Source organism: Myodes glareolus, chromosome 25, assembly GCF_982192425.1.
Source record: "Myodes glareolus chromosome 25, mMyoGla1.1, whole genome shotgun sequence".
NCBI classification, from domain to species: domain Eukaryota; kingdom Metazoa; phylum Chordata; class Mammalia; order Rodentia; family Cricetidae; genus Myodes; species Myodes glareolus.
The window spans coordinates 11,336,176-11,355,310 of record NC_142050.1 but is presented as its reverse complement, the minus strand read 5'-3'; the positions used below and the strand labels follow the sequence as shown (position 1 = coordinate 11,355,310).

At 40.4% G+C, this 19,135-nt stretch overlaps 1 pseudogene; it reads right to left on the bottom strand.

The window, feature by feature from the left end:
• Positions 1–4,084: 4,084 nt before the first annotated feature.
• Positions 4,085–4,269, bottom strand: LOC148117830 (Nuclear RNase P; annotated as a pseudogene).
• Positions 4,270–19,135: the final 14,866 nt, after the last annotated feature.

Here is a 19,135-nt window from a genome sequence, read left to right as displayed (position 1 = left end):
TTCTAAAGTTCAAAGATCCTTCTAGTTGTTTGATTAATTAGCTCCTCATTAGTTCTATAGGTCATTAGTCAACTGTTCAGTCATTTCAAGGTGAAGCTCCTCATTTTCTTTCCCCATCTTTTTTCTTCTTGTCTGAAGAAAAACAAAATTCCAAGAGAGATACTTCAACATATCCATCTCAACAAGTCCCTTTTGATTTCCCTTTTAGGAGAAGCCAAGACTTTAAATTTCTGTTCTTCCATTTACCAATAGATATTCCTTATATTTATCCATTTCCCTAGTCAGCTACTTCTACAACTGGCATCTTAAAAGAACTACTTTCAAACTTTCTTGCATTCCTAATTAATATGGTAAATGTTTTAATATTCCTGAGGCTATTTGGAGATACATTATATTGCACCCTCGGAAGAACATATTCCTCTGTCTTCTCTTTCGGCTCTGTTTGAGTTGACACAACTACTGGACCCAACTACTGCTCGACACACAAAATGTCCACTAAGTTTGAGGTGAAAAGTGCAAACAAAGAAGGTGACTTCATTTAAATATCTGGCCAAATAAGAAGATGAAAGTCTGCTTTCTATCTTTCCAGTGTGCCCATTAATGTCTGCTTTATACAGAAGATGTGTGACAGGCACAAAACCGATGCTAATAATCTTTCCCTTCCTTAAATTTCTTTTTAATTACATTTCAACTTTTCTTTGAGGTTACTGTACAATTGCCTCATTCCCACCTTCACATTGCTTCCTTCACCCTCTCCTATAACCTCTGCCTTGCCCTCTTTCAGATTCATGTCTTTTTCTTTGTTGTTATATACATGTGTGATAATTACAAAATGTCTATCTTTCTAAATATATAAATTCAGTCAGTTCGGTCTCTATGTTATTTATATGTATGTTTTCAGGGCTGATCACTTGTATTGTATAACAAACTGATGTGCTTTTCCCCAGGGAAGATAATTTCTCCTGCTCTTATTCTTAAGTATTTCTTAGTTGCCTGTAGATCTTTAACTACAATGGTCAAATAGAAAGAGAATATGACCAAAGGCAGTCTCTTTGCTCTTTTATATGTTAACCATGGAGAAATTTACATTTGTAGATCTGCTTTTCTTTCTAGAATGATTTCATCATATCCCAGACTGGTGTCCTACTTGACTATAGCCAAGGGTGCTCTTGAACTTCTGATCTTCCCACCTTACATCTTCAGGGATAAAATCTATTGCTTGTGTGTGTGGTACACATGCATTCTACCAAAATGTGCTTTGTTAAAAAACAAACAAACAAACAAATGAGGAAGACTATATCTTTACCTACTTATTTCAGACTTGTGTGAGGATAAAAAAAGAAAAACAAGAGGAAGTAGATATAAAAGTGCTCAGGATTTGCAAAGTGAAGGCCACAGTAAGAATTCAGAGTTTGCAAAAAAAGAAGTCAAAAGAAAGGAAGTAACCATTCTCAGGATACCTGCAGAAGAAATAAAAATCAGGGCTGCAAGCACAATGCAGCTCGCAGGGATGGTCTTGTAGCCTCTGTCCAATGCCTAGGCTAATTATCAACCACTCCACATGCATAGCGATACTATGGCTAGGCTAATCCTGAAGCAAGGGTGTGGATACATTTAGCATAATTGCTTTGCACAGCTTTTTCTCCACAATTAGAGAACTAAGGGTGGTGTTAGATTTTTATCACAAAGTTATTTCATAATTTAATTCAATAATATCTTTTAATTAAACTGATTTTATACAAGATGGTCCCTATCCCTGTGTAACACAGTAGTATGCCATCTTTTCTATTTTTGTTAAGATTTAATCCTGTATTTACCTTTTGGATGATCAGCCTTAATTCTCATGATAAGTGTCTCCATTTCCTCGTATCTGTGCAATTAATCTTTTAGTTTCCCTGAAGTGCATTTCACATGTATTAGTTGGAGAAAGAAAAAAAAATCACAAAATGTCAGTAAACAAATTATCATGCATGTCACTGCTTTCCATTTGAGAAATATAGGGAAAGAAAGCATAGCCCCGTGAAAATCACTCTTGTATCTCTTCCTTAAAGGAAACTGGGAATCGTGTGTAAAGAAACAGGTAATTCTGCATAGCTGCACACACCACTCAGTCAGTGATGTTAAGCAGTGAAGTGCGGATGATGAACTTAGAAGAGCTGGCAGTACATGGAGGTCTAACAGTAAAGGGTGAGCTGTAGTGTTTACTGTAGACTCCTTCACAGCTTTTTGGTTTTAGTTAACCTGTAGTGGCATGTAAGAAACCTGGTCTTAAGTTCAGTGAATGATAGATCTCAAAAGCTTAAAATGGGTCTACTTATTGCATGCTGTGGACTATAAAGAAAAAATATCAGAAAAGTGTCTTGAATTAAATACAAAAGAAACCATGACTTTGGCACCTATGTTTGTGGAGCTATGGTGTTCACATTATGTCTATCTTTGCCACTTGAGAAGATTGTAAAGAAATGTCCCAAATGTAAAAGAATATTTCAAGTGTTTTTAAATAATTTAGTTTATAAAGTATTATTTATCAGTGAAATAATGTTGTTATAAGTAACTAAGGATGAATGGTCAAGAGAAAAAAGATAGAAGACAGATGATTAAACAGAAAGTAGATGAGAAGGGGAAGTGTGGGGGGCCATCCTGTCCCGCAGGAATGAACGCCACCAAAAACGAGAATTCCTTCTCTGGTCACATCTTTATTTGGAGCATTCCCTTGAGGAAAATTGGGGGAAGGGAAGATAGAGCAGGGACGAGAGAAAGCTTAGAGAGAGAGCGTTGGGCCCCGAGGCAGCTGCTTTTAAACGGTGGAGCGGCTTGAACGCTGTCCTGATTGGTTAATGCCATTCTGCTGTTCTGAGCATGTGCAAGCAAGGGTGCAGGCAGGGGTGCTCAGCCCCACGTGGCTACCTCCAAACTGCAGGACCACCTGTGCCTCCAGGTGGCTCCCAACATCTCCCTCTTCTCTTGTTAATAAGAGCAATAAGGCAAAACTATTTTCCAATCTGGTCCCCACCTCACTTGGGCTAGCAGGTAGCACACCAATCAAAGACATACAGCACTTCCACCTAGACGCAGCATGCCAAGAATATCTCTGCTCCCACCCATTCCTAAGGAAGGAAAAGGCAAAATAGACTCAGTCAGAAAATTGTTAAGAGATAAGAGGTTGCACAGGGTGTTGCTCAAGTCGATGGTGTGAAACAGCTGCTCTTGACACTGCCCAGAAGGTCATCTCTGCTGCCTCCACATGAATCTTCCACAGCAGGACACTCAGCATCCACTGGGTCATCTTCTTTATCTCTCTTGTCAGTCTTGCTGGCATCCAGATGTATGTCAGCATTCCTAGAAAAACATAAACAAAACTCTCCTCCCAAATTAACATTTAAGAGTATTAAAAACTCTCAGTGTAAAAATTCAGCACAATCAGTACTGGAAGTAGACTGGTTTTGAACTTAGAGATCTGCAGGTCTCTGTTTCAAAAAGCAAATCTTGTTTGCCTGTACCAGCAAAATTTTGAATTAAAAATTAAGTGTAAAGAATGCAAGAGAAATCCTTTCTCTGGGGGAAGCTGTCACTGGTAGTGTAGTCCCCCTCTTATGTCTAAAAACCAAAGCAGTTGTCACTGGGAATTGAACTCAGGACCTTTGGAAGAGCAGTCAGTGCTCTTAACCTCTGAGCCATCTCTCCAGCTCCCCTATTCAGATGAAAAAAAAACCTCTAGGTAGCATTGTTTCATTCCACCCGTTGCCTCAAGCAAAAGGTCCGCCTTTGTTACCTAGGATATGGTAACCAGGTAGACATGCCTTTATTATGATAATTAGGACCAATTCTTTGAGGGTAAATGGGCGTAGATCATCTGACTGCTTCCTGCTGACGAAGGGGTGATGTTTGGGGGATAAATGTTTTTATCTGACTGAATTTTTAGCGACAAATGTTTTTATCTGACTAAATTTTTAGCGACCTTGGCTGTGAGCGGCAGCAGCGGAGGGCGGCGGCAGCGGACGGCTGCGGCTGCCACAGCTCCGCCTTTGAGGCCCCTTATGGCGCGCTCCGCATGGCCCCGCCCCGGGCCATGCGCGGGCTCGCCGTTTCACCTCAGGCAATGAACTCGCACCGCCGGCTGTGAGTCTTTTTCAAGCTCCGGCGAGGGGGGCATCCGCCCACCCGTGGGGGGGCTTCTCCTGCCCGGTCTGCCCGCGCGGAGCCCCGTTCTCTGGGAACTCATCTCCGCCCGCCCATGTTGCTATGGAAACGCGGTTTTTCCGCAGAGCCGATTCAGCTCCTCTCTGCCTTCTATGGCGCCGCTGCTCACCACGCAGCTTCCGCCCCAGTCAGGCGAGTCCGCTCAGGTGCTGAAAAAGTCCTCCAAAAACCATAGCCCCGCCAGAAGGCCGGGACATATAGCCTCTGATGTCACACGGACTTTAGCCCGCCCGTCGCCATGGCGACCTGGCTTTTCGTAGACCTCCAGCAAACTCCCCGCCAGCAACTGGTTAGCATGGCCACGCCTCCCGAACGAGCTAGCACTCTCCAGTGCAATTTTGCGTCTCCCTCCTGAGTAGCTGGGATTACAGGTGTGCACCACCGTGCCTGGCCCACTTCCGTGTTTTTAATCAGGCATTACCGCTCAAAGGTGGGCCGGCTGCCGCCAGCACTCTCAGCACGATCAAGCAGCTTGTCTTTCTCAGTCAAAAATTAAAGTTTTTTGTACGTGAGAGCCAGAGACTGAGCTCTCTTATCAAAATTAGGCGAAAATCACCTCCAAAAGCTCTGTGGCTCTTTAAGAATAGGGAAGGCAGTCTTAGAACACGATCAAGCCCGCCTCCCTACGAGACTGTTGCCTCCAGTCTCTTATCAGCGAGTACGCAGGTGGACGGAGAGGGAGCGGAAGCCGCGGTCTCCCGTACCCCATCGTCCTCATAGTCCCGCCTTAGTTACCTCGCCTTTTTTGCTGCTGTTCTTATTTACATTCCTCCTGCACTGAACTTAAGGAATTTTTCTTCCCCGTTGCTTTCTGTACCTTCTTTCAGATACCTTAACTTTGATTTTTTTTTTGTATTTTCTTTTCTTTTTAGGCCTATCCTTTGAAATTCTTTTTCCCCCCCTTTCTGGGGGATTCACTGACGTCACTCACCGCTCCACGTTCTCAGAGTTCTGAAATTCACGGCTCTCTGTGTCCTGGTGTCTGATTTCAGCTTTTTCTCCCGGGCTTTCAGCGCGTTGCTGGGCGCTTCCTTCTCAGGGTCCCCCGGCATAGTTGTCAGGGTCCCTCAGCGTCCCGGGGTTTCGAGCACCAGTTGTGGGGGGCCATCCTGTCCCGCAGGAATGAACGCCACCAAAAACGAGAATTCCTTCTCTGGTCACATCTTTATTTGGAGCATTCCCTTGAGGAAAATTGGGGGAAGGGAAGATAGAGCAGGGACGAGAGAAAGCTTAGAGAGAGAGCGTTGGGCCCCGAGGCAGCTGCTTTTAAACGGTGGAGCGGCTTGAACGCTGTCCTGATTGGTTAATGCCATTCTGCTGTTCTGAGCATGTGCAAGCAAGGGTGCAGGCAGGGGTGCTCAGCCCCACGTGGCTACCTCCAAACTGCAGGACCACCTGTGCCTCCAGGTGGCTCCCAACAGGGAAGAGAGAGGGAGAGAGGGGGAAAGAGAGAAGGCAAAAAGACAGAATGTGCTGGATTGGTTATAGTATTAAAATACTGACTCTTCCTCTTTAAGTAGAGGGTACTGAGAGTCAGCTGGAATTTGGTGGCATTTGAGGGACAATGTTGCACAGTGGACGCAAACTGGGGCAGAGTCCAGTGGTGGGACAGGGACACCAACCCAGCCATGAAACCTTTGACCTACAATTGTCCAGCCTGCAGGATGTACTGGTGTAAAGGTGGTACAGAACTTGTGGGAGTGGTCAACCAATGACTGGTCCAACTTGAGGCTAGTGACTGACACTGCCAGGATGGTCAGGAACTGGCGGTAGCTACTGCTACTGGGTGGTAGCCCAGAGACTTATGATTGATCCAAACATGACTGCCAAAATAAAGTCAATGTAATGGTGTCTAGTGATTTTTGCTACACTCATAGATTGGTGCTTAGCCCGGTCATCATCCGAGAGGCTTTATCCACCAACTGATGGAAGCAGACATACAAGACCCAGAGCCTAACATTAGGGAGAGCTCAGAGAATCTTACTGAAGAGGTGGAGGAAGGATTGTAGGAGCCACATTGGTCTAGGACATGAGGAGAACTTGGCTCACTGAATTAACTAAGCAGGGCTCATAGGGTCTCACAGAGACTGAAACACCAATCACTGAGCCTGCATGGATCTGTGCTAGGTCCTTTGCATACATACAGTGTTTATGTAGCTGGGTGTTCTTTTGGGACTCCTAACCATGGAAAAAGAGGGTGTCTCTGACATTTTTGCCTGCTCGTGGGAACCCTTTCATCCTTATTGGGTTGCCTTATCTTGAGGGTTTGTGTGTAGACTTACTCTATCCTTTTGTGTTCACATGCTGTCCCTGGGAGGTCTGCTTTTACTGAAGGAAAATCGAAGGAGCAGTGTATCTAGGAAATAGAGGAGGTAGAAAGGGATAAGGGCTGACAGGGGTGGAAATAGGCAGTCATTTGTTATAATGTATGAGAGAATAACAATAAATAAAAATCTGGTGAATGTAATGTATGAGAGAAGAATTAAAACAAACAAACAAACAAAACCAAAAGTCATAACCATTAAAAACAAATCAAAACAAAATTGAAAAACTAAAAAAATCTAAGTCACCTAAAGGTCTTGGGAAGGACAGGAAGTAAGAAGTGTGTTGACACAGGGTTGAAACCTGATAGGAAGGTGTGAATACATCAGTTTTACCCCACAGTCTCTTACAATAGTCCACTAGTTCAAGGATAGGTTGGCACAGGACAATAGGTTCAAGCTCTGACGGTGACTATTACTTGCTGTGAAGTCCTTTGAAAGACTCAAGAATCTGGAGTCTTTCCAGATTCAGGGATTCAGAATTGCAACAGCTGCACTCCAGGTTGTCAGCAGCTGGACCAGTGGGGTGGCTGCAGGAGTCTCCATTGGAAAACTTAGAGTTAAGCCCTTTGCCTCAGAGCAGCAACAACAAAGAAGTTTCATTGCCAATGCAGTTGGAAACTTTTCAGGTGTCCATTCATTAGCTCCGATGCTGTTCCTTGGACTTCTGGAGACTAATGTTTGCAATGTCTGAAAAGAGAAGAAACTGAGATTTCTCTGCTCGAACACAGAAAGTTGGAATGCTGCACTGAGAGCGAGATTAATTACCTGTGTACTGGGGGAAGCATGCATAAATCCAGCAGCTGATGACTTCCAAGGACTTGGTTTCAAAGGGATTATGGGGGCCGCGGCAGTTGAGGAATGAGAGAAGTAGGTAGAAGACATCTGACAGGGGAAAAGAAGACTTTGTGGGATGGAAAGTCCAGAGTTCATGAGGGTGAATCTTTAAGAAGATAGCATGTATTTTTCTCTCCCTTGAAGCAGAGGATTTCTTTCTGTCACTGAGGGATTACCGGCCTCACTTGAGAATGACATCTGTAGCTCTTTCCTGCTGTCTCCTGCTCTCTCCTCCCTTGGGATCTGACCCCTTACTGAACTATCCAGTCTAGTAAGGAAGCTGAAGAAAAGTAAGGAAATTGCCTCACTACTTAACTCTTCTCAGCATAAGTGGACTCGAGGTGGGGAGAATGTTTCCTTTTTGTGTGAGTTTGAAGTTTTAGCTATTGTAGAAATGGATATTTAAATGAGTGAAATTTTTAATGACAGAATGCTGCTAACCTATGAATGTTCTTGATTTTGTATGGGGAGAGGAAAGGAATGGATATTTCCATAAATAAGCACACAATTATATCACAATACTGCCTTTGATTCTTTTATGGCACCAGAGAAGCCCTCGACAAAATGAAGACAATATTAGTTGTCATTATGGGTGCCACTGCTTTTCCTTCCTGCCTCCTCCATCCTTGTTCTGAGCACACTTAGGTACTCGCTCATCTTTAAATGAATTTAACTTCCCAAATAACTTGGTTGAGGCAGTAGAAACTGAAATTCTGGATTTGACTATGCAAGTTATCACTTAAAATTAAAAACTTATCCGGTTCCTTGGCTCTGATTATTTCTTCCAGATGCAAGGAAAAATGACACAGACTCCTGTAGTGGCATATTAGTTGTGCGTTGATTAAATAAATCTTGCCTGAAGACCACAGGTAAAGTTAAAGCCACGAGAGGTCAGGCAGTGGTGACACATGACTTTATTTAATCCATTGGGAAGCAGAGTCAGATGGGTCTCTGTACACAGGAGATCAATGTAGAAACAAGTCCAGATGGTGGTGACTCACACCTTTATTTCCCGGCCTAGGGAGTCAGACTACTTTAATCCCAGCCCTAGAGGAAAAATAGAATGGGAGGCGAGAGAGGCTTCATCTGCTTAGTCTTTGGTTGCCCAGCCTTGGAAGAGGTAAGACTTCTCTAGCTTCTTGGCTGCTTTGTTTTCTGGTTTTTGGATTAAACCCCAGTTTCCATCACTGAGCTTTTATTATTCATGCTACAAAATTCAGAATTATCTTTTTTCTGTTTAGAATTAATCACAAAATAAATACATGATTTTTTTTTAAAAGGGCTACCTCAAATTTATGACTGGCGTGCTTCAGCATCTGGGTCCTAGGTTTCTAAGAGTACGCTTCCTGGAAGCTACTTAAGCACAAATCCTGATATAATTATGAGACAGATAACACAAATGACAGTGACTACTGACTGTTTTCTTGACATAGTTTTAAGGACAAAGAAAGTAGATTCTGATGCTGAAGTTCAAAATGAAGTTGAGTTCTAAAGATAGCAGTAAAGCTAATACTTCTAGTTGTGATTCGAAAACAGCCAAATTACCTGGAAGGTCATTTTTAGGTCATCCAATGTGGTAGATTTAATGAGAATGATGTCATAAGACTCAAATATTTGAATGCTTAGTCCCCATTTGCTAGAACTACTTGAGAAGGATTAGGAGGTGTGGCCTATTGGAGGAGGTGTGGGGATGGGCTTGCAGGTTTCTAAACCCTTGTAGCTCCTATTATTCTCTCTCTTTCCTCCCTCCTCTCTCTGTCTCTGTCTCTCCCCCTCTTTCCTCCCTCCTCTCTCTCTGTCTCTGTCTCCCTCTCTCGCTCTCTCCATGTTTTAATCTCTCTCTTTGCCTTAGGCTGTGGATCAGATGTAAGTTCCCAGATACCGCTTCAGGGCCATGTCTGCCTGTTTGTTGCCACGCTTCCTGCCTTGATGATGATCTTGTACTCTAACCCTCTGAAACTCTAAGCAAGTTCGACAATAATCTCTATCTTCTATGAGTTTCCTTATTCATAGCATTAGAAAAGTAACTAAGGTATCCAAGCGCCATTGCATTAAAAGTTATGGATAACATGAGCATTTGAGGTCTAAGAAACCCTACTAGCTTTTTTATGCTGGTAAGGTTCCTGCTTGAACTGCGAGCAATCCTATTAACTTCAAATGTGAGTGAGGTTCCTACTGGAACTGTGTGTAAGCAGTAGTGCTGGTTTTGCTTTCTTTGGCAGCAACTTTCACTCATGTGAGAAAAATAAACAGTGAGTTATGAAAGACAAATACTAAATTCCAGAGGAGTGGTGTGTATGTAGGAGAGCACTAAAAACGTCTAAATGTTTTTTACGGACTCATAACCACAAAATCTTGGCAATGGCCTCTAATTAACGTGGAACAAAATTATGGGAGAAAGTATCAGCATATGAGAAGCCACGAATGGGCCTAATTCATAGAACAATGTGATAAAAACAATGGCTGATTGTGCAGATAACAGCATAAAAACAATACCTGATTCTCTAGTCCTGTAATTTTCTACAAACACCTCAAGTTTCTGTCTCAGTCTCCATTTATTTGCTCAACTGGAGAAACACCCTCTATACCTGGAGAGTGCTAGAGATCCACAGTTCCTTTTTCTGCCCATGTGAAAACAAATAAAATAAAACCTCCCCCAGCATTCTTCCTGAATAGTCATTCTCTTTCAGAACTCAGGTCTTACTCCATTCTCACATATGAGCAGGGATTCTGACATGTCTTTGTGCACCACTTGTTCCTCTTTAATTGCAAAGACAAAAATTTTCCAAACTGGTTGGTTTTAAAAGTCTGTATAAATTGAAATGAGGTTGAATTTTATATGTAGTCACGTTTCCTTCTGGATCTCACCATTGCCTTATCTTTTCACAATAAGATGCTGGTTTATAAGAAAATAAGCCAAGTTTTTAAATAAGTATATACTGTCATTTTAGCAAAAATGTTTTTATGGAAATATGGGCAGATATGAAGTTCCTAAACTTTCTTGCATTCATCTTGAGTTGCACTCAAACTTGAAATGCTAAGAACTCAAAGGACGTTCATAGGCAGTTCCTTCTTCCTTTATAGCAATCTTAAAAGTCAAATGGGGAAAAATAAGTAGCACATTGAAAGCCGAGTCTTTATGATGAGCAAGCAGTAAGTCAGAAAAATTGCTGAGTTTATATTGTTTATTGTATTCCTTAAAAATTGGCTTGACCACTTTAACACAGATCATTTGGTATTATAAATTAATAATCTAACACTATTTTATTTAATTAGGGATTACATGTACATAAATCATTAGTTTTGCAAATATAGATTATGAGAGCAATCATATGCTATACCGTAGAATTTATGACCAACAATCTTTTCTTTCTTTGTATGACAGTCTTTCTTAAAACTTTAATTTCCCACAATATTTTCCATATTTTATTTTTTGTTAATGGGGAGATAGGCTATGCCAGGAATTTTAAGTAGCTTATTTCAAGTATTCTTAATTTATAACTTCCTAAATTTCAGGATTATAGCTACTAAGTATTCTATTATGAGCTCCTATGTCTTGTGCTTGAACATTAGAATGTTTGCAAATCCAATTAGGGCTATATTGTATGTTTTGTATAGTGTTATATAGTATGTTATCCACATGACATACATTTTTTCTGTAGAAAAGTGGTTTTGCAAAGTTTCTAGGTGATAAACTCAAAAGTAATTTAACCATCTATAACTCTGCAATGGTTTGCATGCATGGAAGCTCCTTTTCTCATGAAATGCAATTGTTAAGAACTTTAGTGTATGGAAATAAAATTATTTAATTAATCGATTCTAAAGAAAAATTTGACAATCCATTTGAAAGCATCCAAAAGTACTGTGTATAAATTGAAATATATTCAGCAATCCTCCAAACTGGTATGTTAAATATAATTAGACTGTATTTATATTTACTTTAAAAATTAAAAACTATAAACTACCAAAATAATGCTTTTTAATTGAAAACTCATAAACTATATTCTGATCATGGTTTCCCCCACCTCCTTTCAGATCTTTACCACATTCCCACTCATCCAACTCCATGTCATTTCTTCTCTCTCTTGAGAAAAAAGACAAATTTATAAAAGCAAACAAACTGGAATTTTGTAAAAACTACAAAAGCACAAGAAACACACACACACACACAAAAGCTATTAAACACACATGGAAACCATAATATACAAGCAAAAGACTAGTGATGGAAAAATATGATATTAAAAAAACTACGAAAATGCCATTGAGTTCATTTTGTGTTGGCCATTTGATTCTAGGCATGGAGTCTCCCTTAAGTGTGGTTTGAATACCAGTGAGACTCCTTTGGAGTAAACTGACTTTCCCCATTTGATGCTTGTGAACAGTTGTCAGCTGCTTGGTCAAGTTCACTTCTCCCTTTCAGTCCTGCAACCCTATCTTACTTGAGCCTGTGTAGGCTCTGTGTGTGCTGCCACAGTGTCTGTTAGTTCATATGTGTATTACTCCTGCGGAGTCTGAGAATTCTCACTCTTTTTAAGATATTCAATTGTGTGGACAACATTCTTAAATCAATATATTTGATATGTACTGCATGGAACAATCATTCCACTTTTCTGACTCTAATTTATGATTCCTTTTTTTCTGATAGTTTCAAAAATTCCTATAGATTTTGATAATACATGTAATCATGAAATTCCTTATATCTTACTATTTCAATCACCACAAAATAAAGTAATATCTTTTATGTTAGCTAAAGAGAATGATACCTTACAATTCAACTGATCATGTGACCGAGTTTCCAACACAAATGACAATGGACACTACTCTGAAAGATGTATGTGACAGGTAGCCTATGGTTTTGCCAGGGTTTTCTTCTATGTAATATTTAATGATATGACAATCATTGGAAATATTGGAGGAAAAGTTTGGGCCACTGCGTAAAAGATAACTGGCGACTCATCTATATCAGCTCCTGAATCTGACAGCAAGATGAACTATGAAATAAGACTCTCTTATTTGCCTTTATGTATCTACATGTATTTGATTTGATACATTAGGATATCAGGCTGAAATTTGGGGATTTAAATTTGGGGATATGCAATTTGGTTGCTAAGTATGTAATGGATCTTGGGCCACACATATAAACCCTTTAAACATTGTAAGCATGTACATATTTAATGCATTTTTATCATTATGTATCTAAAGCAAAACTGAAAATGTTGTGTTTGATATGCTGAGCAGATCAAGATTCCAGAATTAAATTAGATTGTACTACAATTGTCTTGTTTTTAACTTTTTTTATCATTATTATGAAATAAATAATAATGTTCTAGCTAGAATAAATCAGTCAATTTGAGTGTATCTTCCATTTTGAACTGCTAATTTCAAGAAACAATAAAGAAAAATAACAAGTCCATTATGGAATGTGGACTTTTTTAAAATTGATTTTATTGAGCTATGTATTTTTCTCTACTCTTACCGCTTCCTCTCCATTCCCCTTCTACCATCTTCCATGGGTCTCATGCTCCAAATTTACTCAAATCTTGTCTTTTTCTACTTCCCATATAGATTAGATGCATGTATGTTTCTCTTAGAGTCCTTATTGTTGTCTAGTTTTAAGCTATTGCGATCTGATTGGATACATGGGGTTATTTCAATTTTTTTTGTATCTTTTGAAGTTTGCTTTGTTGCTTAGTATGTGATCAATTTTTGATAAGGTTCCATGAGGTGCTAAGAAAAATGTATATTGTTTTATGTTTGAATAGAATGTTCTATATATGTCTGTTAAGTCCATTTGAGTCATAACAGCTATTAGTTCCCTTATTTCTCTGTTAAATTTTTTGTCTGACAAATCTGTCCAGTGGGGTGTTGACATCTCCAACTATTAGTCTGTGGGGTTAAATGTGTGAGTTAAGCTTTAGAAGTGTTTCTTTTACATATGTGGGTGCTCTTGTATTTGGGGCATAGATGTTCGTATTAAGATTTTATCTTGATGGATTTTTCCTGTGACTAATACAAAATGTCCTTCTTTTTGTCTTTTGATTGATTATAGTTTGAAATCTATTTTGTTAGATATTAGAATAGCTACACCTACTTGTTTCTTAGGTCCATTTGATTGGAAAAATTTTCCCAGCCTTTTACTCTGAGGCTATGTCTGTCTTTGAGGTTGAGGTGTGCCTTTTGTATGCAGCAGAAGGATGGATTCTATTTTCATATCCAATCTGTTAGCCCGTGGCTTTTTATAGGTGAGTTGAGTCCATTTATGTTAAGGGAAATTAATGACCAGTGATTGCTAACTCCTGTTATTTTAGTTGTCATTGTTTGTGATGTTATTGTGTGTGCTTTTTCCTTCTTTGGGATTTGCTGCTGTGAGATCATGTATTTTCTGTGTTTTTGTGGATGTAGCCAACTTCCTTGGACTGGAGTCTTCCTTCTAGTACTCGGCGAAAAGCTGGGTTTGTGGTGGAATATCTTCTTTTGTCCATTTATGGTGATTGAAAGTTTTGTTGGGTATAATAGTCTGTGCTGTCATCCATGGTCTCTCAATGTCTGCATAACGCTTGACCAGGATCTTCTGGCTTTCATTGTTTCCATTGAGAAATCAGCTATAATTCTAATTGGTCTACTTTTATATGTTACTTGGTCTTTTTCCTTTGCAGGTTTTAATATTCTTTCTTTCTTCTATATGTTTAGTGTTTTGATTATTATATGGCAAAAGGACCTTTTTTTGAATCCAGTCTACTTGTTGTTCTGTAAGCTCTTGTATTTTCATGTATATTTTTTCTTTATGTTGGGAAAGATTTCTTCTATGGTTTTGTTGGATTTTTTTCTGTGCTTTTGAGTTGAACTTCTCCCTTTATCACTATTATTTTTAGATTTGGTCTTTCCATGGTGTTCCATATTTTCTGGATATTTTGTGTTGAACTTTTCTTTTCTTTTTTTTTAAGTAAATTTTATTAAATTATAAAAGTTTCCATTTCCACCCCTCTTCCCAACACCCTCCCACTCCCCACACTCCCTCTCCTCCTCCCTCTTCATCCCTTAGGGCAGTCAGGGTTTCCTGCCCTGTGGGGAGTTTAAGCTCCTCCCCCCTCCCTCCAGGTCCAGGAAGGTGAGTATCCAAACAGACTGGATCCCCAAAATCCAGTATATGGAGAGGAAACAAGTCCCAGTATCATAGTCAATGGCTTTTCAGAAAGACTTCGGGCCAGACACATTCAGAGAATCCGGCCAAATTCCGAGAATCTGGTTAGATCACGTCCTCGTTCAGTCCCAGTCCAACTGGCCTTGGTAAACTCTCGTTAGATCCGTTCCCTTGTATCAGTGGGTGAGAGCATCCCTCGCGGTCCTAATTTCCTTTTTCATGTTCTTCCTCCTTCTGCTCCTCATTTGGACCTTGGGGGGCTCAGTCTGGTGCTCCAATGTGGATCTCCGTCTGTATTGCTGTCCTTCGCCAGATGAAGGATCTATGGTGATAAGCAAAATATACTTCAGTATGGTTATTGGCCACGGCCGGTTCAGGCACCCTCTCCTCTGTCCAGAGAACAATCTGGGGGATCTCTCCTTGGACCTGGGATCCCATATATAATCAAGTCTCCTGTAAACCCTAAAATGACTCCCTTAGTTGAAATATATTCTTCCCTGATCCCATATTCATCCTTCCTCCCTCCCCCCCATCCCAGGTCACCGACCTTTCCCCATTCCTCCCCTACTCCCTTCTCTCTAACCCTCTCCCCTTCCATGAACCCTCCCACACCCACCCATGCACCCGAGGTTACCTGGGACTCTTGTCTATTTCCTACCTCCTGGCGTATAGCTAAATAATCTTCATCAGGTTCATCTTTTTATTTAGCTTCTCTAGGATCACGAATAATAGGCTCAAAGACCTTTAATTATGGTTAGAATCCACTTATGAGTGAATACATTCCTCTTTTTGGGTCTGACTTACCTCACTCAGTAAAGCGTTTTCTATTTCCATCCATTTGCATGCAAAATTCAAGATGTCATTGTTTTTTACCACTGAGTAAAACTCTGATGTGTATATGTTCCACACCTTTTTTAACAATTCTTCTATTGAGGGGCACCTAGGCTGTTTCCAGGTTCTGGCTATTACAAATAGTGCTGCTATGAACATAGTAGAACAAATGCTTTTGTAGTATGTTAGGGAATCTCTAGGGTATATTCCCAAGAGTGGAATTGCTGGGTCCTGAGGGAGGTTGACTCCCAGTTTCCTGAGAAACCGCCACACTGATTTCCACAGTGGCTGCACAAGTTTGCATTCCCACCAACAATGGATGAGTGTTCCCCTCACCCCACATCCTCTCCAGCATAGGCTATCATTGGTGTTTTTGAGTTTGGCTATTCTGACAGGTGTAAGATGGTATCTCAAAGTGGTTTTGATTTGCATTTCCCTGATCGCTAAGGAGGTTGAGCATGACCTTAAGTGTCTTCTGGCCATTCGAAGTTCATCTGTTGTGAATTCTCTGTTAAGTTCAGTACCCCATTTTTAAATTGGGTTAATTAGAGTTTTAGTGTCTAGTTTCTTGAGTTCTTTGTATATTTTGGAGATCAGACCTTTGTCTGATGAGGGGTTGGTGAAGATCTTCTCCCAGTCAGAAGGTAGCCTTTTTGTCTTACTGACAGTGTCCTTTGCTTTACAGAAGCTTCTCAGTTTCAGTAGATCCCATTTATTCATTGTTTCTCTTATTGTCTGTGCTACTGGGGTCCTACTTAGGAAGAGGCCTCCTGTGCCTATATCTTCTAGATTACTTCCCACTTTCTCTTCTATCAGGTTCAAAGTGGATGGATTAATGTTGAGGTCTTTAATCCATTTGGACTTGATTTTTGTGCATGGTGATAGATATGGATCTACTTTCATTTTTTTACAGGTTGACATCCAGTTATGCCAGCACCATTTGTTAAAGATGCTTTCCTTCTTCCATTGTATACTTTTAGCTCCCTTGTCGAAAATTAGGTGTTCATAAGTTTGTGGGTTAATATCTGGGTCTTCTATTCGATTCCATAGGTCGACTTCTCTGTTCTTATGCCAATACCAAGCTGTTTTCAATACTTTAGCTCTAGAATAGAGTTTGAAGTCAGGGATGGTAATGCCTCCAGAAGTTCTTTTATTGTATAAGATTGTTTTGGCTATCCTGGGTTTTTTGTTTTGCCATATAGACTTGATTATTGTTCTCTCAAGGTCTGTGAAGAAGTTTGATGGGATTTTGATGGGGATTGCATTGAATCTATAGATTGCTTTTGGTAGAATTGCCATTTTTACTATGTTGATTCTCCCAATCCAAGAGCAGGGGAGGTCTTTCCATTTTCTGGTATCCTCCTCAATTTCTTTCTTCAAAGACTTAAAGTTCTTGTCAAATAGGTCTTTCACTTCCTTGGTTAGAGTAACCCCAAGATATTTTATGCTATTTGTGGCCATCATGAAAGGTGATGTTTCTCTGATTTCCCTTTCTGCTTCTTTAGGTTTACCTTTATAAGTTACTTCACCTTTTTCCTTTGCAGCTCTTAAAATTTTTTCTTTAATATGTATGTTTTGTGTTTTGATTATTATATGGCGAGTGGATGTTTTTTTCTGATCCAGTCTATTCAGTGTTCTGTATGCTTCTTGAACCTTCATAGGAATATCGTTCTTTAGGTTGGGAAAGTTTCCTTCTATAATTTTGTTGAATATATTTTCTGGGCCTTTGATCTGCAGTTCTTCTCCTTCTTCAATCCCTATTATTCTTAGATTTGGTTTTTTTATTGTGTCCCAGATTTCCTGAATGTTTTGTGTAGAGAATTTGTTGGATTTGCCATTTTCTTTGACCAGAGCATTTATTTTCTCTATGGTATCTTCAGAATCTGAGATTCGTTCTTCTATCTCTTGTATTCTATTGGTTATGCTTGATTCTGTAGTCTCCGTTCGTTTACCTAGATTTTCCATATCCAGCCGGTTCTCGGTTTGTGTTTTCTTCATTGCCTCCATTTCAGTTTTCAATTCTTGGACTGTTTCCTTTACTTGTTTGATTGTTTTTTTCTTGGTTTCTCAGGGTCTCATTCACGGTTTTACTTATTTCTTCAAACTTTTTGTTATATTTCTCATCTAATTCTATACTCATTTCTTCAAACTTTTTGTTATATTCCTCATCCAATTCTTTAAGGGAGTTATTCATATCTTGTTTAAGGGACTCTATTTCTTTCATAATGGCACTTTTTCCCACTTCTTCTGGGTTAAGGTGTTCAAGTCCTTCTATTGTAGGGTCCTTGGGATCTGGTGTTTTCATGTTGTTCTTCAGATTGTTGGATGAGGTCCTGCCTTGGCGTCTGCCCATCTCTTACTTCAAATGTTCTCTATTGGAACTTCTGTTACTGGGTCAGGTTCCCTTCTTGGGCAGGGACTTCACTGACAGAATGCCCACCTTTCCTCAGGCAGGCTATTGAAGCACAGGCACTCCCTCTTTCCGGGATGTGCTTACAATGCAGGCCCAGCTTGCAAGGCAGCTGAGCTGGGGAAATTTTATGGCCCCAGGGGGAAGGGAGAAATATAGGAATTCGTACCTGGATGGAAGCTGGGATGGCAGGCGGGAGGGGGTAGCCAGCACTGCAGGGCGACCTGGGCGTCTATGGGGTCGGGGAACGCCCAAGCTCCTCCTCACCGGGACCCTGCCCCGGCCCGAAGGAAACTCACCCCTCTGATGGCCCTCTGCTAGAAGTCAGGGCCCCTGCTGGTCAGGAATCTGTGTTGAACTTTTCTAAGATTAAATGTTTTCTTTGACCAATGAGTCTATATACTCTATTGTATCTTCAGTACTTGAGATTCTCTCTTCCATCTCTTGTATTCTGTGATTTATGCTTGTATTTGTGGTTCCTGATTATTTTCTCATAATTTCCGTTTCTATAATTCCCTTGGTTTTTGTTTTCTTTATTGTTTCTATTTCAGTTTTCAAATCTTGAATCATTTCTTTCACCTGTTCGATTGCTTTCTCTTGTTTTTCTTAAGGGATTTGTTGATATCTTTCAATTTTTTGTTTGTCTTTTTCTCCATTACTTTGAGGGAATTTTTATTTCCTCTTTAAGATCCTCAAATATTATCCTAAAGTTATTTTTTAGGTCATTTTCTTCTGCTTCATCTGTATTTGGTTTTTCATGTCTTGCTGTTGTAAGGTCACTAGTTTTTATTGATGTTGTGTTGCTGCTTGTGGTATTGATTGTGAAAGACCCCCGAGGGATGTCTTCCTTTCAAGAGAGGCCCTGGACCCATGAATCAGACGAAACCACACTTACGGATGCAAACAGCAAGAGGTTTATTCGAATACACAGGTACCTGGGGCGACAAGGTCTCTCGGAAGACTTGCGCGCCTCCAGGTTGGGGTGAGGGGTTCTTATAGGAGAGCAAAAGCACGGGTACAGAAGCGAAAAGCGTGGTTACGGGGATTCATTCCATTGGTCAATTCAAATAAGGCTAAGAATGCGCGCTGAGTGGCAAATTCTTGACCTTTCACCTAAATGCCAAGGAGGGGGTTGTCTGGGGGCTTTCTGTTTTTCTTATCTCTTCCTCCTTCCCTAGCTGGAGACCCAATGGCCGGCTGTAAATACCCTGACTCATATCCTGTCACAGGACAACAGGCCCCCTCCTTCCCCTTATCTCTTCCTCTCCCCTAGCTGGGGCCTGACTTGTTTGTCCCTAAGGACCTATATTCTAGCACCACGAGTGGTATTTCTTTCTTTTTTTCTTTTCATTCCCCCATTTTTCTAGTGCCTAGTTCTAATCATAGAACTAGATT